At 43.9% G+C, this 20799-nt stretch overlaps 1 protein-coding gene across 1 annotated transcript in view; it reads right to left on the bottom strand.

The window, feature by feature from the left end:
- The window catches only part of LARP1 (La ribonucleoprotein 1, translational regulator), a 92603-nt gene extending 76484 nt beyond the window's left edge, over positions 1-16119 (bottom strand). Inside the window, exon 1 of the mRNA XM_066273094.1 lies at positions 15991-16119. The gene's annotated coding sequence lies outside the window, so the exon portion shown is untranslated. The remainder of the gene's footprint in view (positions 1-15990) is intronic.
- Positions 16120-20799: the final 4680 nt, after the last annotated feature.

Genomic DNA, 20799 nt, shown 5'->3' with positions numbered 1-20799 from the left:
GAGGTAGCTCGGTTTTTCGAGGAAAAAGCAGTACCAAGGGTTGACCTGCAGCGTTGCAAAATTGTCCTTTGATAAGTAAACACCCTAAAATTCGAAGTGATGGAAGTGGGGGAGTCTGATCCACAAAACCAACTACTATGCTTAATGAGATTAAATTTGGTAAGATTCAAAACAATGTGTTAGCAATTTACATATAAAAAGGAAGATTTCTGGTATCAAGGGGTTTGTTCTTTTGAGGATTTTAAACTTTCCCTTTAGAATTGTGTTAAAACAATACAATTGCTAACCTCGCATCCATTAGGATGTTTTGCTACCCATAGTAGCAAAAGGAAAGGAAGGGAAGGAGGAAAGGAAGGGGGAGGGGGAGGGGAGGTGGAAGGAGGGGGAAGGGAAGGAGGGGAAGGGAGGGAGGGAGGGAGGAAAACAAAAAGGAAAGAAAGAAAATAAAAAGTGCTGGTGAGGATATGGAGAAATTGGAAGTCAGTATACTGTTGGTGGTAATGTGAAATGGTGCAACAATTATGAAAAACAGTATGTATCTTGCTCAAAAAAATAAAAATAGGACTACATACTATATGATCCAACAATCCCACTTCGGGTAAATTTCCAAATTGAAAACAGGGTATTGAAGAGATACATGCACACCCATGTTCATAGCAGCATTATTCACAAGAGCCAAGAGGTGGACACAACCCAAAAGTCCATCAGCGAATGAATGGATAAACAAATGTGGTCTATACATACAGTAGGATATTATTCAGCCTTAGAAAGAATGCAAATTCTGTCACATGCTACAACATAAATGAACCTTGAGGACATCACACTGAGTGAAATAAGTCCATCACAAAACAACAGATACTGTGTGATTCCACTTATATAAAGTAGTCAAATTCATAGCTACAGAAGGTAGAAGGATGGTTTGCCAGAAGCTGGGGGGTAGGGAAAAGGGGGAGCTGTTTAATGGATATAGTTTCAGATTTGCAAGATGAAAAGCTCTGGAGATCTGTTTTATAACAATGTGGACATCCTTAACATGAATTAATTGTATACTTAATAAAGGTAAATTTTATGTTGTTTTTTTTTTATTAAAGTTAAAAACAAAAAATTAATACATTTGCCTGTAGACCTCCCTTTGTTGATTGAAAAACAGTTGGTTACAAACCAGCCTGTTTAGTATGATTCTATTTTTGTCAAATGTTCTTTTCTGTTCTGATATATGTAAACTATTGCCATTAGGCGATACAGCAAAAGATTAACAGAGGCTACTTCTAAGTACTGATTTTGTTCTTTTTGCCAATCTGTGTTTTCTATCGTTTTTATAAGCAAGCATTTCGTTACTCATCAAAACAAAAACAAGACCTTTACCCCATTCCAGCCCATCTTAAGAGCCACAAAATTTACATTAAGTTGAATTCATATTTTGAGGGTTTTTTATATGTAATTAGAAATTACCACTGATAATTAATTTTAAAATAATAATAACAGTAATATTAGGGCAAGCTTAATCTATGCCACAAAAGGCATGAAATCACTTGTGCTTTTCATGAATTATCTCCCACAATAACCCTTTGAAGTAGGGACTATTATTAAACCCATTCTGCAGAGGTTAAGCAGCTGGTGCAAATTCATTTATAAATGTCAGCGCTATATTCTGACCCACAGTGTCTGATTCCAAAGCCTGTTACTGACACCCTGGCCATTCTGCTAGACCAACTTGATGTACCTACGTGTCATCCTGTTTATGGTTCCCTTCATTAACCATGGGCATATAATTTATGTTACTTAAATTTCAATTTATCCACCCCTACCATTCTCTGATGGCTGTAGGATATTTGTCTCAAAGATAAGACAAAGTCAACCTTCCTCTACAAGTCCCAGGCCATATAACATTCCAGGTGAATCCAGACAGCTCATGAATGAGAAAAGCCTGGGGACTAGGAGTGCTCTGGGACTGTGGGACAGTCACCTTCTTCATCTGCATACTAACCGCACCACCACACTCTCCAACCACCAGGACATGCAGCCACCTCCCAGGACCAACTCAACCTGAGGGGAGGGCAATGGGCAGGCAGAAAAGGCTGTCAAATATGGCAATTGTAATAACATGATTTATCTCAAAAGAATGATTACAATTATGTAATTAACACTTTGTATTCAGACATTTTCATCTCTAAGGATCTCTGAGTGTCTTACAGATAATTTAAATATAGACTACATACATTGCTGGAGACAAAGTCTATAGTTTCAGAAGATAATTAAAATTCCTTCCCCTTTGGAATTCAGAGAATTGCCTATGGGATGACTACTATGCCCACCAGATAGATGAACAGAGCTGAATCTGAGAATTCTGAATAGAGGGCTGGAAAAGATCTTGAAGAGCAACCTATCCAGAAAAACCAAATAAATATCTAAGAAAAGGAATAGCATTTTTAAATCCCTGCTCATGCAGAAATTATTCATCAATTACAGCACTCCTACCCACTAAGCCCAGACTTGTCCTCAGAATCATTCTCGATGTAGCCTGCAGCTCACTAGGCAGCCACTACCACCCAATCAGAGTCAAACTCTATTTGCCATCCTGAAAATTACTCTCCTTTCATCCTTCCAATGTGACAGAGAAGGGACTGAAGGTCAGAGAGGTATATTAACTTGCTCAAAGTTCCACAGTCGGCAATGCAAAGCTGAGGTTTCCAAATTTCTGCTTTTATCTTAATCTCCATCCTGACTCCTTGCTCTGTTCAAAATACACTTGGTAGGTCTTATGCTTTGTAGCAGATCCTTCTTTCTTGAATGAGCTGTTCAGAATGACTCTAACAGGGATTTGCTAGTGACAATGGGCCTATTGCTTAACCTCTTTCAGCATCAGGTGTTTTCAGGTTGAAAATGGAGCTGGTAATCTGGGTTCATATTTCTGCCTCTCTGACTAGTAAATTGGAGTGCTCTTTTGAGAAATGTCTGCTGCTTCAATTTCTGTGACTATGGGGAAAGGATCAGATGTTTTGAGAGCACCTTGTCCAGGTAAGTTACTGTGCCTCTACTGCAATGTGTTTTTGATCTAGAGATTATAAAAATGAAGTAAGACATTGGCTCGTATGGTGATCTGGCTACAGTAAGGCCATTTGGAAGGAAGTTGCATTTGAGCAAGACCTTGGAGATCAATAGGATTAAATGGTTCTTTTGGTAATAAAAGTAATACATGGTCATTACATAATTATTGGGAAAGATAAAATATCAAAAGGAAAAATCACTCCTTTTTTCCTTTACCCATAAACCACGTCAACATTTTGTTTTATTTTTCTCTTCTAATGTCTTTTTACTTCATGCATAGGTGTTTACTTTTTTTTCTTTCACATGGTGTTTGTTAATCTATGCATGCCATTTTATATTTTGAATTTTTAAAAGTTTTAATATACTATGAGCATGCTCTTTAACCCAGTAATTCAACTTATCTAGAATAACCAGCAGGAATGCGTACATACCTATGTTCCCCAAAAGGCATGTGGAAGCAACACTTTTTAATAGCCCCAAACTAGAAACATCCTGACCATCCATCAGTGGAATGGATACATTGTGGTGTATACACAAAATAGAAAACTATACTGTGATGAAAATAAACTATAACTACGCATAGCAATGTGAATGAATTTCACAAATACGGTGTTAGGCAAAAGAAGCCAGACATAAAACATACTATATGATCCGCCAATGTAAAAGTGCAAAACTATGCAAAACTAGCCATGGTATAAGATGTCAGAAAAATACATACCTTTGGGGACATGCTAGTGACTGGCAGGGAGCGTGGAGGCAGGCATCTGACTATAGGTCACACAATACAGTGGACCCTTGAACAACACAGGATTGAACTGCATGGGTTCCCTTATACATGAATTGGATGTTTGGTTTTTCCGCATCTGCAGATTCAACCATCTGTGAATGGAAAACGGTATTTTCACATTCCCAACTGTAGTTTCCCAACTGTGGATCGAAAGTACTGTTTTGGTCCGTGGTTGGCTGAATCCACGGATGCAAAGGGCTGACTACAGCTAAGTGTCTGGGGAGTCAAAAGTTATGCATGATTTTTAACTGCACAGGGGTTGGCGCCCTGATCCCTGCGTCGTTCAAGGGTCAACTGTATAGTATTTGAAAAATGTATCAAGCTGTATATTTATGACTTGAGTACCTTTTCTGTAAATGTACATATAGGTCAATAAAACAATCAATTATGTTGTTGGAGGAAAATATATCCATCAGGCAGAAGGGGCCAAGAATGTCACTTTGGACAGAAGAAACAGCATAAATAAAGGTCACGGGAGTAGGAAATGGAAAACAATCCAGCCTGCAACATTGGTATTATAATATTTTGTATAAACAAACTACAATAAAACTTAGGACCAAAAACAATTATGGCCCTGGCCAGATAGCTCAGGTGGTTAGAGCGTCATCCCAATATGCCAAGGTTGCTGGTCTGATCCCTGGTCAGGCACACACAAGAATCAACCAATGAGCCTGACCAGGTGGTGGCGCAGTGGATAGAGCGTCCAACTGGGATGTGGAGGACCCAGGTTTGAGACCCCGAGGTCGCCAGCTTGAGCGCAGGCTCATCTGGTTTGAGCAAAAGCCCACCAGCTTGAACCCGAGGTAGCTGGCTCCAGCAAGGGGTTACTCGGTCTGCTGCAGCCCCACAGTCAAGGCACATATGAGATAGCAATCAATGAACAACTAAGGTGTCGCAACACGTGATAAAAAACTAATGATTGATGCTTCTCATCTCTCTCCGTTCCTGTCTGTCCCTGTCTATCCCTCTCTGACTCACTCTCTGTCTCTGTAAAAAAAAAAATAATAAATAAATAAATAAAATAATAACCAATGAATGCATAAATAAGTGGAATAACAAATTGATGTTTCTCTCTCTCAAATCAATAAATAAACAATTACATCTATTTGCTCATAACTCTGAATTGGTGATTTGGGCTGGGCTCAGGCAGACACTGCTGCTAGCTTCACCTAAGGTCACCCATGCGGTTGTAGTCTTGAAGATTGATGGGCTGGCTAGTCCAAGATGTCCTATACTGTTTATCCTTTTTGCTTGCTCTTGGAAAATGGATATGGGCCCTTTAAATATGTTTTTGTTTGTTTGTTTGTTTGTTTGTTTTGCCAGCTGAGAGTATGCTCTGTTTTATCATTAGAGGAAGCTGGAGAGACAGTAAAATAAGAGAAGTATTTGCCGTCTAGTTTCAGTGGGCTGGCTCACCAGCTCCTGCAGTGGATGGCTCTCCACCATCGCCGGTGGTGCCCAGTGACCAGCAGCACCTGGCAGCCAGCAGCTTCCCCAGGAATCTCTCTCAAGTGATTTTGTAGCGAAGTGTCTCTAGTGAAATCCATTCTCTAGTGAATGGATTTCCTAACACATTTTCAACAACTTTCAGAGGGTTGTTTCTGCCAAGTCCGCTGGTCTGGTGTGGCACCACAGTGAGTGACTTCTCTGCCACTTAGCAGACACAGCCACGTCCTCTCCAATGAGCTCTAGACCTCAGCTCTTTCTTGGGTGCTCTGTGTCAGCCCTAGAAATAGTAGCCATTCCTTTATCTGCTATTTCTATTTCTTTCAGGTTCTCTTTACTCCTTCTTAGTCATTTCCTTGTTATTCCAACCCCTGTTATAAGTAATAATTCTTTCTGTTAATTTTTTCCTGTTCCAAGTACTGTGTGGTTTCTCTCCTGGTTTGACCCTGACACACCACTGCCTCACTCATCTCTCTGGTGGTTTGCGCTGGCTGTGCCTTTTTTTCCATATGTCTCCGGCAGGACACATTCTGGTTTTTTTGTTTTTGTTTTTTGCATGGCAGCTTAGTTCCAAAAGGGTGAATGTTGAAAAAGCAAGGCCTCTTGAGGCCAAGGCTTAGACATTCTATAATATCACTTCAACAGATATCTATTAATCAAAGCAAGTCATAGGTCAAGCCCAGATTCAAGAGGAGGAAAAATAAACTATCTTTTGATTGGAGGAGTGTCAAAGTCACACTGCAAATGGCCATGGGTACAGGAATGAGAGGAACTGTTACAGCTATCATTGCAAACAATCTACCACAGACCCACTGATTCAGACGCAGCAGAATACTTTTTGAAAGGCGATTTCTTGACTCTACTTCAGAGCTGCTAAATCCAAAAATGTGGAGTGGGATTAGGGAATCTTAAAACTTTAACACTTTTCCTTTTCCCAGCCCAACTGATTCATATACATTAAAACTTGAGAACCATTCATTCATCTGTGCTCAAATAATATTTATTCTCATTCATCACTCTGAAGATATCTTTCTACTGCCTTCTGGCTTTCATTATTTCTGTTGAGTATCTGTCAGTTTTATAAATTGTTTCTTTAAGATTTTTCCCCTTATCTTTGGTTTTCAGCAGTTATACCTGAGTAGGCCCTAGTTCAGGTTTCTCTTTATTTAATCTGCTTGGGGTTTAAAGTGACTTTTAAATCTGTGGCTTAAGCCTGACCAGGCGGTGGGCAGTGGATAGAGCGTCGGACTGAGATGCCAAGGACCCAGGTTAGAGACCCCAAGGTCACCAGCTTGAGCGCAGGCTCATCTGGTTTAAGCAAAAGCTCACCAGCTTGGGCCCAAGGTCGCTGGCTCGAGCAAAGAGCAAAGGGTTACTTGGTCTGCTGAAGGCCCACGGTCAAGGCACATATGAGAAAGCAATCAATGAACAACTAAGGTGTCTCAGTGCACAACGAAAAAACTAATGATTGATGCTTCTCATCTCTCCGTTCCTGTCTGTCTGTCCCTGTCTATCCCTCTCTCTGACTCTCTCTCTGTCTCTGTAAAAAAAAAAAATCTGTGGCTTAATGTCTTCCACCAACTTTGGAAAATTATTGACCACCGTCAATTATTGCTTAATTTCTCTTCAGTTTTCTCCTCTCCTGTCTTCTTCCTCCTCCCCCTCCCTATTCCATTCCCTACCTTCTTTCTTCTTCCTTTTCTTCTTCTTCTTCTTCCTCTTCCTCTCCTTCTCCACCCCACCCCTTAGACTTCAATTAGAAATATTTAGACATTTCAACATGTTCCCCATGACTTTTTTCTGTATTTTATGTGCTGTAGTATTGGTATTTCCTACCGACCTGTCTTTTAATTCGCTAATTTTATCTTTAGCTGTGCTAATACATTGTACTGTTATATCCATGTACTGAGTTCTTTTTTTTTTATTTTTTTAATTTATTTTTTTTACAGAGACAGAGAGTGAGTCAGAGAGAGAGGGATAGACAGGGACAGACAGGAATGGAGAGAGATGAGAAGCATCAATCATTAGTTTTTCGTTGCTCATTGCGACACCTTAGTTGTTCATTGATTGCTTTCTCATATATGCCTTGACCGCGGAACTTCAGCAGACCGAGTAACCCCTTGCTGGAGCCAGTGACCTTGGGTTCAAGCTGGTGGGCTTTTTGCTCTAACCAGATGAGCCCACGCTCAAGCTGGCGACCTCGGGGTCTCGAACCTGGGTCCTCGGCATCCTAGTCTGATGCTCTATCCACTGCGCCACCGCCTGGTCAGGCAATCTACTGAGTTCTTAATTTCAGTTATTGTATTTCAGGCTTAGAATTTTCATTTGATTCTCCTTGATAGATTCTAATTTTCTGCTAAAATACTTCATCTGATCATATAATTTCTTGAATATATTAATCACATATTTTTTAATTTTTCCATTGATTTGAGAGAGAGAAAAGATGAGAGAGAGAGAAAGAAGTATCAACTTGCTGCTCCACTTACTTGTTCCATTTAGTTGTGCACTCATTGGTTGCTTCTCATATGTGCCCTGACCAGGAATCAAACCCACAACCTCATCATGCTAGGATGATGTTCTATCCACTAAACCACCTGGCCAGGGCCTAATCACATATGTTTTAAAGTCTGTGTCTTATAATGTCAATATCTGGACCTTCCGTGAGCCTATATATTTTTTCTCTTGGTTTTCAGCCATTTGGTCGTTTCTATGGAGATTTCTGATAAGTTTTAATTTAATGCCAGATATTGTATATGAAAAAATTATAGGAAAATGTGAGGCCCTGAATGGTATTACTTTCTTCAGAGAGATTTTTACATTTGCTTCTGGCTGGCATTTAAACCTAAGTCCTAAAGAAATCAATTTGATTAGATGCTAGTCTTCAGTTCTGTGGGGGCTAGTCTATTTCTGATTCACCTCTACTCCTAAGTACAGCCCTTTGGAAGCTCCATTTGAAAGCCCGGGGTATTCATTAGGGACATTCTTCTTTGGTGGACCCGGAAATCCAGGTTTTAAACCCCAGCTGTACAACACCTCCTGATGCTCTGCTCAGTTTCTGAGCCACTGCATGAGAAACAGTATTTGCCTTGAAGGGAGAAGTGGCCACTGAATATGAGGGTGACTTCTCTGTATCTCCCTTGTCTGTGGAATCTTGACCTCCGCAGGTTGTGCTGCTTAGGCAGTTCTCCAATGCCTTCAAATACACACACACACACACACACACACACACATTTATTTTGTTCAGTGTTCAGCTCTTCTAACAACTCTCAGTGGGAGAGTAGTCTTCAACAAGCTAGTCTATAATTATTTAAAAAAACAAACTCTTATTCTTGCTCACCTAACATTTTGTCATGATATAAGGGGACTCTGATTTGTTGGTATGAGAGAGGCCCCACGGAGAGTTGAGAAACAGTCTCAAGCTAAGAGACAAATACATTAAAATCCCTTCAATGGTTTGTATAACTTTCTCTTTTGGTCCTCCTAACACCCGAGTATTATTGCCTCTGTTTAGCAGATGAGAAACTCAAGGTAGTGGTAGAATTAGGTAGGACCTTGAATTCAGGTCTCCTGACCCTCGGCCCCATGCTCGCCTCGGAAGTCTGCTTCCCTGAATGGCTGGCAGGCAGAGGTAACAGGAAGTGCACTCCCCACCACCTCCCGTCCCCACAGCCCCACCCCAGTCACCACCCCAGTCACCGAAGGGCAGTGTGCCTCTGGCACGGCCATCTCCAACCCTGTGCTGCAAGAACTTTTAAAACATTCCATATCTAACTATTCAGTCTGGGGCAATGACCTCTTTTCCCTTAGATTGTAAAGAAAAAAAATAATGACAATAGCCAACACAACAATAGCCGTCTGGTGTGAACGATTCCAAATTACACCATTTTTTTTGTCAGATCGGCAAAAACTACAGTTTTTGGTGTGCCGCAGAATTTTAATAACTAGTTCCCGTGTGCTGTGAGATGAACAAGGCTGGAAATCGCTGCTCTAGCACCTTCCCTGCTCTCCCTCTCAGGTTTGCTTTACATCATAAAAGGTGGGAGGGGCCGAGCAAAGGTGTGTGACATTCAGACACAAATGGGTGATCCTGGGTTTTTTTTTTTATAAAGGAATCTTACATAAACCACTAAAATGAACTCAGAAAAGACTGCTCAGGCAGAGGCAGTAGATTCAGAGGACGGCTGTCTCACTTGCCTCCACCATGTTCCAGTCTTCATGACACTTCTAGAATCCCTGGGTCTTATGGCCCCCAGTTTGCAAATCCCTGGACTAGCCGACTCCTGCTTGAACACCCTAAGTTGAGGCACTCTAAGCCTGCATCCACAGTAGAATTCAGGAGCTTGGATGGGAGAAAAATTCGAGCTTTATTTTCGCCAACCTCTGTGTTCCGTTATGAATGCAGGCAGTTGACCACAGTAATATCGACAATTCCTGTGACTCTGTCACCAGGAAAAATCACAGATATTTTCATATCATATGACAGTCTTCGTACATCTCTCAAAATATCATTTATGCTCCTCATTACTTTAAAATTACAAGCTATTATATCTGCTGCCAGATCTCTTTCTAAATGTATTAGGAAGGAAGTAACATATTAGTCTATTATAAACATTTAAAACATATCTTGAGCCCTGGCTGGGTAGCCAGAGTTGCTTAGAGAGTCATCCCAACACCCCAAGGTTGCAGGCTCTATCCCAGGTCAGGACACATACAAGAATCAACCAATGAATGCGTAAATAAGTGGAACAACAATTGACATTTCTCTCTCTCTTCCTCTAAAATCAATAAATTAAAAAAAATTTTAAATAAATAAAGAATATCTTGATAATTGTAGTTTGAAATGATTGGATTTTTTTGTAGTCCTAGGTATTTTATTCTATGTACTTAAAAACATTCTCAGAAGGGATCCATAGGCTTTAGCAAATTTCCAGGGGAGGCCATGGCATCAGCAAGGTTAGGAACCCCTGTCCTAGGACTGCTCTTTCAGAACAAAGGGGGCTGGGGAGCTTGCTGAAGCTTGCCAAAAGAGGGTATGTAGGGCCCAGGATCCCTGGGGGCCCAGGCTTCCACGTGCACTCTCTGAGCCCGAGGAAAATGAGACAGGAAACTGGGGCAGGAGCGAAGGGACTCTAAGAAGTGGAGCAGAAGCCAACAGGCCTGGCTGGCAGGGCCCAGCCTAGCGGGACAGAATTCCTTAGTCCTGACCCCAGCCAGGCTTCTTAGGGGAGCCAGGACTCCTGGGTCCTAGTCTTGCTTCTGCCATTTCTCCTCCGGTTCTCAATTCTCTTCTCTGAGCTAATACAGAGGAAGCAAGAGTGACTTCAAGGTCAAGAGAGACCCCGCCCCTGGATCTTACTGGGCCTTGCCTTGCTGAGTCACTTTGGACAAGTCACATCCCTTTCCCAGACCAGTTTTCATTTCTGTATAATTTTTGGCAGAAGCACTATTAAAATCCCTTGCCGTGCCCTCGGTAGGTGGCATGATACTCACTGATGAGAGATCTCAGTGTGTGATCACTCCAGGCCCTTATGTAGCTTCAGAAGCCTTTTCAACACTCGACCAGTTGATTATAATTAGCCAATGAAGTAAAATGTATGTGCTATTATTGGACTAAATTATCTACATCTAAGGCACACCCACATTTCCTTCGCAGCAATTTCAGGGCTCTAAAGATCTGATCTCAGAAACCCAATTGAGACACTCGGTAGATGTGAAGACCTATAAAGCGTGGCCGTTTCTGAGCCACATGCTGTGCATGTGCACGTGTGTGTAACAGAGAAAGAGAGAAGGTTTTCAACTGGGCTGTAGATTTTCACTCATGCACCCTACAGCAAAAGTGGGGTCAGAATAGGACATTTCAGATGCTGAAATCTCAATCAGCCTCCTGGAGAAATAAACAGAGGCATGTGAAAGTCAGATTTTTTGATCAAAGTGTTGGGAATGGGCATCACACCAGGACTGGGTGCCACCAGGCCCAACCTGTCTCCAACTATTTTGTGTCACAGGCACATCAGACATGCAGTGCAGTGGAATGATGGTGACAAAGTGTGAATAACACTTGTCAACTCCTTGTGTCATTCATACAGATGTTGATCACACATAGCCAGGTGGCCAACATGCGGATGTACAGAAAGCCACTTAGGAAGTTATTTCAGAGTGCAAACTAGTCCAGGTTACAACTAAAGCCCAGAAAGATGTGGTAATTTACCTCAAGTCACAGCCAAGTTTAGCCAGTCCCAGGCCCAGAGCCCAGGCCTCCACAGACCCTGGTATAAACACAAAGTGGGCTGGGTAGAAAGTAGTAGGGAATGGAGACTGTGACAGACTAGAGGTTACATGTCCCATTTAAAGGTGGTGGCTTCTAATCAGTCCAAATTGATTGATGCCATATGAGAAGGTGGGCTCACAGTGCCATAGCTTCCTTCTAATTTTTAAAGAGAAGCCAGAATCTAGACTTTTTTTTTATATTTCTCTTAAGTTAAAAGCAGGGAGGCAGTTAGACAGACTCCTGCATGCGCCCAACCAGGATCCACCCGGCATGCCCACCAGGGGCGGATGCTCGGCCCCTCTGGGGCATTGCTCCGCTGCAATCAGAGCCATTCTAGCGCCTGAGGCAGAGGCCACAGAGCCATCCTCAGCACCTGGGCCAACTTTGCTCCAGTGGAGCCTTGGCTGCAGGAGGGGAAGAGAGAGATAGAGAGAAAGGAGAAGGGGAAGGGTAGAGAAGCAGATGGGCACTTCTCCTGTGTGCCCTGACTGGGAATCGAACCTGGGACTTCCACATGCTGGGCTGACGCTCTACTGCTGAGCCAAATGGCCAAGGCCAGAATGTAGACTTTTATATTAAGAAGTCTGTTTTCAAAGATTGACATCTGAGTTTTTCAAATGTTAAAACAAAACATTGTGAGGGCCAAAGATAATGTATCTGGGGACTTAAGCATTTGGCCTGATTTGCAACTTCTGGTGGGATGGGTTAAGAGCCCCAGCTCCAGATTGAGACATACTGAATCCCAGTTCAAGGTTTGTAGCCTCAGTACTCCCATCTGTAAAATAGGAATAATATTGTACAACAGGCTACTGTGAGGATTCAATGAAGTAATGAACTTGAAACATCCAGCACAAAATTAGCCCATAGTAGGTGCTCAATAAATCTAGTTCCTCCACCAAAAAGCCTCTAAGCTTCATGGTGGTTGGAAGAATAGTCTACCCAGTCCATCTATCTCAAATTTATTTTTCCCAAGGTATGGGTGCTCCGTGTCCATGGAACTCTAACTTATTGGACACCCAATAACTTCAAGCATGCTCACACACACCCTGCACACACCCTTGGGAGGCTTTTGAGATGCTAAGGCTGGTTACCAAGGAAAGATGTTTAGAGACTTCCCTGGGGTGCAGCTGCAGCCTTCTAGTGTTGGTTAGATGAGAGGTCTCCCCCAGAGCAGTGGGCTGGCTCACACGGCCTCTCCCGGTCTTTGCAGCATTAGAATGTTTCAACTTAAAAAAAAAAAGAATGGGCCCTGGCCGGTTGGCTCAGCGGTAGAGCGTCGGCCTGGCATGCAGGGGACCAGGGTTCGATTCCCGGCCAGGGCACATAGGAGAAGTGCCCATTTGCTTCTCCACCCCCACCCCCTCCTTCCTCTCTGTCTCTCTTCCCCTCCCGCAGCCAAGGCTCCATTGGAGCAAAGATGGCCCGGGCGCTGGGGATGGCTCCTTGGCCTCTGCCCCAGGCACTAGAGTGGCTCTGGTCGCGGCAGAGTGACGCCCCGGAGGGGCAGAGCATCGCCCCCTGGTGGGCAGAGCGTCGCCCCTGGTGGGCGTGCCGGGTGGATCCCGGTCGGGCGCATGCGGGAGTCTGTCTGACTGTCTCTCCCCGGTTCCAGCTTCAGAAAAAAAAAAAAAAAAGAATGTTTCAACTTTAATTTTGTTAGTTCCTGTGCACAAGTACACATGCTTACTGGCACCATCTGCTCAAAGCCCTGGGCAAGAGGGGCTGCCCCTCCTGTTCCTGGGAAACTTCTGTTCTAACTCTCATCTCATCTCATTTTCTCACAGCTCCACTGGGTGAGGAGGGGGCTCACTGTCACAATCCTGAGAACCAGCATTCCCTGAAATTGACTTGCTCAGCAGGTAGCTGCGGAGGAGGGGAAAGAAAGGGCCAATGACTTAAAGAAAGGTGCTGGGTACCTTGACGGCCCCAGGAAGCAAGGAGCAGCAACAGCCTTGTGCACTGGGGGACCACACTGGTTCCAAAGCATTTGCTTATTCAGCGTGTCCCTGGAGCCTCCTGCTGCCCCAGATGGTGGCCAAGGTGTGAGGGATCCTATTTTACATGTGGGGAGGAAACTGACCCAAGTGTCTTGCTCTGACTCGGTTTATTCTGCCCACTCGAGTCTCTAAGGATCAAGAGCCCTCAGACCTGGGAATATCCAGTGGAACGTGCATGTGGGTTCTGCTCCTATCCTAAATTACACCCCAACTTAACAACAAAAACACGGGCTACCAATTAGCCAGCATTTTTGTCATCCCACACACCCCACTGCACTGTAGAATTTAGAAGAAACTGAGGCATAGAAAAGTGACTTACACCCAAGGTCACTATAAGTAGGACCTACAGCCTGCATTTGCACCCAAGATGTTCTGACTCCCAAGTCCATGCATTAAGTACATACTATACTGCCTCATGCATTAGGGCCACATTCCAGGCCTGGGTTTCAGTTCCAGGAGTCATTAGAAAATAACACTACTCAGTGAGTTGTTTTCCCCTGCTTTCTGTTTATCTCAATCTACATTTCAAAAAGTTACCAATAAATGGTATTTCAAAAGTAAAAGAACTTAACAAGCAGTCCTGATTCCATCTTTATCAGAATAATTCTGTATCATGGAGGTCACATTTTACAAAACAGCCATTACTCTATCAGTGTTTTTCAACCAGTGTGCCTTCAGACATGGTCAGGTGTGAGTATAAATACATTTAGAAACTATATTATTAACTATATGTATAATATGTACTGTGTTAGAGTGTCATTTTGTGTCATTTTGGTAGGTGGTGTGCCCCAGGATTTTGTAAATGTAAAAAATGTGCTGCGGCTCAAAAAAGGTTGAAAATCACTGCTCTATTTAGTTAATCCTAAAATGTATATTTGTGGATTTAAAAAAATTTTGAATCTGGATGCATCTTAAAATCTGGATTCTAAGCTTCCATGAAATACACTATTTTATTTTTACTTTTTATTGAGTTTAGAGACAGAGGAAGAGAGAGAGGAAAACATCAATTTGTTGTTCCACTTATTTATGCATTCATTGGTTAATTTTTTTTTTTTTTTTTTTTTTTAGAAAGAGAGAAAGTGAGGGGCAGACAGACAGGAAGGGAGAGAGATGAGATCAACTCATCTCTCATAGTTGTGGCACCTTAATTGTTCACTGATTGCTTCTCATATGTGCCATGGCTCCAGCCAAGCCAGTGACCTTGGGCTCAAGCCAGCAACCATGGGGTCATGTCTATGGTCCCACACTCAAACCTGTGACCTCGGGGTTTTGAACCTGGGTACCTCTGTGTCCCAGGCTGATACTCTATCCTCTGAGCCACCATCTAGTCAGGCGCATTGGTTGATTCTTCTATGTGCCTTGACCAGGGATTGAACCTGCAACCTTGGTGTATCAGGACAATGCTCTAACCAACTGAGTTACTGACCAGGGCTACACTATGTTATCTGGTCCTAGGAATAATTTTGGTAGGCAAGCATTACCAAGATTACAACCCCCCTTTTTATAGCTGGGAAAACTGAGGTTCAAAGAGGTTAGGCAACTCGCCTGCGGTCGAGTCCTTGTCTCCTGACTCCGGGCATAAGCTGGGTCCACTGTATACTCCTGGCTTCCAAGCACTGCCCTCACACCTACTTGTTCCCATCACCCCTGACCACCCCAGCAGAGGCCTGAGGGAGACCACAGCCAGATCCCCCAGCCAGGCCCCACAGCCTCCTTCAGAGGCGGGATGGACCAGTGTGGAGACTCCTGGGATCAATCCAGCCCCATATAGGAAGTTTTCAAGCCAACAGCTTCCACTGTCAAGACTAAGTCTCATATGTGAGGTGTGAGGTGTGAGGTGTGAGGGGGAGACCAAAGCTGGGTTTGGGGTGTGATGGACTTATTTCTGCCTAGTGCCCCATAAATCATGCAAGTTAGGCCTAGGGTCCCTCACCCACGGTCCCATTCTCTGGAAATTACCCACAGGTGCCCTATTTCTCATATCTCAAAAGGGCAAATGAAAACCAAATATTAACTCTAGATAAGATCTCACAGACAGACTGAAATATTCCATTTCTTTGCTTTGGTTAAACTTACATCAGCTCAGTAGTATCACGAAGGTTTGTTCCTGCTGACCAGAAACAGCTGATTGGCTACCCTATGGCCTTGATTAACATACAAGGGGGAAAAATTAATGACTTATGCAACAGGTACAGCTTGGCAGACAAAAATCCTTCAAAACTGAGGGGTGTGACAGGGGAGAATAATAAAAAGGAAAGCTGACGTGGAAGTTTGAGCTCCTTCTTTTCCCAGATGGGGAACACGAGGCTCCTGTTATTGGAGTGGCCTGCCAGGTCACCCGGGAGGGCTGGACCAAGCACCCAAAGTTCCTGCCCCTCAGGAGAGGTCCCGCCCACCACACCCTGCTATGCTAAGGTTCAAGAAGCCAGAGCATCCCGACTCACCGGGGTGGCTGAGGGGGTCAGGACAGGGTAACGTCTTCTCCCTGGCTGGTACCTGTGGGCTCCTTCCTGCCAGACAGCTGCCAAGGCCACGTTGCCTTTCCTCCCTGGGTGTCTGCCAGGCGGCTAGGCCGGGAGCCTCCTGGAAAGCCAGCCCTGGCGGAGGTGAGGGAGGCCTCTCTGAAGAAAGCACCCTCCAAGACCTGCAGTGACCAGGCCCCAAGGTCACAGCGTGGCCACGGAGGGCTTAGTTACTCAAGATTGCACAGCCGCCTCCTGGCATCCAGGGAGCTCTCCAGGTTGTATGGCTGGTTTTCTTGCCAGCTGCTGGGAGCCTTTAAGAGAATGATGGTACTTCATTGGCTGAGCCAGGCTCCCCCCACCTCTTTACCTGAGCAGGTGAGAGTAGCTAGGCTAGGGGACTCAGGTGAGTAAACAAACCGTGGCAACCAGCTGGCTCTCCCCTCTCCATGCCCTGGTCCTTGGCTTCCTTCCTTAGCCCCGCCCCCTGCCCCTGGGGGTAGAGAAAAGGCAAACCATTCTGCCAAGCGCCTGGTGAGGTTAGTTCACAAAGCTCCAGTATCTCACAATAACCAGAGTGTGTAATCTGTCTTCTCTTTGGGGTGGAGAAACTGTGCTTGGAGGGGGACATGACTTGTCCAGTTCACTCAGCTCTAGGAAGGAGGGTGGACAAGTAGGATGGTGTGAGGATCCAACCCAAGCCTCCTGCTCTTGACTTCCCAAATAGCACTACTGGACGTCCCCCTTCCTCTGTGCGGCCTTTGGCCGGCACTTGCTGCCTCAGTTTCCACATTTGTAACGTGGTACTGTCATGCTTGTATGTGAGTCTATACTCACGGTGTTGAGTGTATCTTGTTGGACTTGGAGATTAGTCCAGTGGTTGGCAAACCATGGCTCGCAAGCCACATGCGGCTCTTTGGCCCCTTGAGTGTGGCTCTTCCACAAAATACCACGTGCAGGCGCTACCTCGATAAGGAATGTACCTACCTATACAGTTTAAGTTTAAACAATTTGGCTCTCAAAAGAAATGTCAATCGTTGTACTGTTGATATTTGGCTCTGTTGACTAACGAGTTTGCCGACCACAGACTAGTCCATCCGTGCATCTAGCAGACATCTTTTCACTCAGCAGGTACTGTTATTCAGCGACCACTGTGTGCCAGGCCTATTTTAGGTGCTAGGGAATCCACTGGTGAACAAGAAAGTCAAAGACCCTGCTCTTACTGTTGGCACTCTGAAGAGAGGGGAGAGAGACATAAATAAGTAAACAGATTAGACAGGTAATAGTGCCATGAAAAAATGAAACTGGCTGATATGATAAAGTGATGTGGGTGGTGATGATTATTTTAGATTATGTGGTCTGGGGGGCTCTCTCTGGGAAGGTGATTCTGAAGCTGAGACTTGAATCAGGATAAGGAACCAATCACTGGAAGAACTGGAGCGAGAGTGTTTCAGGGATGGGAAAGTGCAAGTGCAAAGGCCCTGGTGCAGGTGGATGTGGAGAACAGAAAGCAAGCTGCTGTGGCTGCAGTGCAGTCCAAGCCCTGCACCCCCTTTTAATAGATAAGGAAGTGATTCAGAGAGAAGAGTTGAGTTGCACCAGAACCCCTCTTGCCAAGTTCCCCTTCCTTTCTTTTTTTTTTAAATTAAATTAATTGGGGTGACATTGGTTAGTGAAATTATATAGGTTGCAGGTGTACAATTCTATAAATCATCTGTATACTGTACTGTGTCCTTGCCACCCCAGATCAAGTCTCTTTCCTTCACTATTTATCCCCCTACACCCTCTTCTACTCCCCCATCCCTTCCTTTCTTTATCTTCATATATTAGGAAGGAAGACTAGAATCTGGAGTTCACTGGTGTACTTGCTTGGATTACCAACCCAACAAGCATTCCATGAGCCTCTGGTACCATAACCTCATACTTCTCCACTCTGTAGCCATGTATAAACTGCTAGTGCAGGGGTCGGGAACCTATGGCTCGCGAGCCAGATGTGGCTCTTTTGATGGCCACATCTGACTTGCAGACAAATCTTTAATAAAAAAAATAATAACGTTAAAAATATAAAACATTCTCATGTATTACAATCCATTCATTTCCTACCGCTCATGTTCATGGTTGCGGGTGGCTGGAGCCAATCACAGCTGTCCTCCGGGAGAACACCAAAATTTTATTGGATAATGTGTAATTTCCATGGGTCATTGTGAGGTCAGGAAGTAAACTGCCCTCCTTTTAATCAAGTAGTCAGCTAATTGCAGAAACCCTTTTGATGAAGAAGATGGCTAAAAGAAAAAAAGATGAGGAGTATCATACTTTTCAGCAGGAATGGACAGAGGAATTCGCCTTTGTGGAGAGAGCAGGTTCTGCAGTGTGTCTAATATGCAATGATAAAATTGCATCGATGAAACGGTCAAATATAAAGTGGCACTTCGACACATGCCATACTACATTTGCATCGAAATATCCAGCAGGGGACAGCAGGAAGAAAGCATGTCAAGAGCTACATGCCTCTGTTGGCAAGAACTGTTCATGATCATACCATCATGATGGCAAATCAAATTGAGGCAACACAAGTGAAGGACATAAATGCAGCACCATTCTTTTTATCTCGCATTGGATGAGTCAACAGACATAAGCCATTTATCCCAGTTCAGCGTGATTGCAAGGTATGCTGTTGGTGACACACTACATGAGGAAAGTCTTGCTGTTTTGCCTATGAAAGAGACAACAAGAGGGGAGGATTTATTCAAGTCTTTCACTGAGTTTGCTAAAGTTTATTCATCTATGGATGGATAAACTTATTTCGGTGTGTACTGATGGTGCTCCGTGCATGGTGGGGAAAAACAGAGGATTCGTAGCGCTTCTTCATGAACATGAAAAGAGACCCATCCTAAGTTTTCACTGCATCCTACATCAGGAGGCGCTTTGTGCTCAGATGTGTGACGAGCAGCTTGGTGAGGTGATGTCGCTGGTCATTCAGGTGGTCAACTTTATTGTTGCCCGAGTTTTAAATGATCACCAGTTTAAAACACTGATGGGAACCCTCTGTGGGACTCTGGGAAGAACAGACTGGGCCAGGGCTGTGGTGGGCCTGACACTAAAGGACCTGGGTTCAGTTCTACCTAGGTATCCTTTGGGTCTCCTAGCTTTTGTTCTTGCCTTTCTCTGGCCCTGGCAAATTGAACCTTTTCCATAGGCCTGGGGTCGGGAGGGGGCGGGGGGCGGGGTGCTGACCCTGGGGAGACCAGGGGTCCAGGGACACTTGTCTGTGTCTGGGTGTCTCTCTGTCTACCTTGCTAAGCAGATAACTCTTCATCTGATCTATTTGTATCGCGCCTGGGCTTCCAAGAGTAATAAATTGATCATAACGGGCTTGGGACACTGTCTTCCAAGGTCTGTCCTCGTGGTTTTGACTGACAGTTTTTTTTGTGTGTGTGCTTTATAAATGTTGAAAGTCTGCAGTTGAAAGTATTAATTGTGTGACCATAAACTTTAGAAACTCTGAAAAAATAAATAAAACACTGCTGGATGAAGTTGGGAATAATTATCCTGGTCTGATTCTGCACAGCAATGTGCATTGGTTGTCAAGAGGGAAGGTGTTCAGCCGTTTCACGGCTTGTCTGAGCAAAATCCAGACTTTTCTTGAAATGAAAAATGTTGAGCATCCTGAGTTAGCTAACACTGAGTGGCTCCTGAAGTTCTACTATCTCGTGGACATGACTGAACATCTGAACCAGCTCAATGTGAAAATGCAAGGCGTTGGAAATAGTCTTATCCCTTCAACAAGAAGTGTTTGCATTTGAAAACAGCTGGAACTCTTCATCGCTGACATTGAAACAGGTCGTTTACTACACTTTGAAAAACTGGGAGAGTTTAAAGATGCATGCATAGCAAGTGACCCTGCTCAACATCTTGACCTCCAACAGCTAGCGAGCTTCACATCTAATCTCCTGCAGTCATTCAAAGCGCGCTTTGGAGAATTTCGTGAGCACACTCGTCTTTTTAAGTTCATCACCCATCCACACGAGTGTGCAGTGGACAGCGCCGACCTGAGTTACATCCCGGATGTCTCTGTCAGAGATTTTGAGCTAAAAGCTGCTGAACTGAAGGCCTCAGACATGTGGGTGAATAAGTTCAAGTCACTGGATGAAGATTTGGAAAGACTTGCACGACAGCAAGCAGAGTTGGCGAGCAAACACAAGTGGGGAGAAATGAAAAAACTTTAACCGCGGACCAGCTGATTGTCAAAACTTGGAACATGCTTACCGTCACAATCCACACACTGCAGCATGTGAGTATTGCTGTACTGACAATGTTTGGCTCTACGTATGCCTGTGAGCAGTCTTTCTTACATCTAAAGAACGTTAAGACCGACCTACGATCACATTTAACAGATGGAAGTCTCAACGCCTGCATGAAGTTTAACCTCACCATGTATCAACCAGACTACAGAGCCATCAGCAAACCCATGCAGCACCAGACGTCGCAATTATGGTAAGAAGTACTTTATTCATCATTGGTTAGCAACAGCATAAAAATATTACTAAAAAGAATTCAGAGACTTATTGTACTTTAAAAGTGTTGGTCTTACATAAAATGCACAAATTTACTTGTATTTAGTGTTAAACATATTGTATGACTCTCACGGAATTACATTTTAAAACATGTGGCATTCATGGCTCTCTCAGCCAAAAAGGTTCCCGACCCCTGTCCTAGAGGGTAAGGGCTACGATTTTAGAAGTTTGCCACACTGAAGAACAAAATCCTGACCAACAGAGTATAGTATTAAAA

Source organism: Saccopteryx bilineata, chromosome 4 (genome assembly GCF_036850765.1).
Source record: "Saccopteryx bilineata isolate mSacBil1 chromosome 4, mSacBil1_pri_phased_curated, whole genome shotgun sequence".
Classification (NCBI taxonomy): domain Eukaryota; kingdom Metazoa; phylum Chordata; class Mammalia; order Chiroptera; family Emballonuridae; genus Saccopteryx; species Saccopteryx bilineata.
The sequence above is the reverse complement of the archived record's forward strand: the minus strand, read 5'-3'. Positions and strand labels throughout refer to the sequence as shown.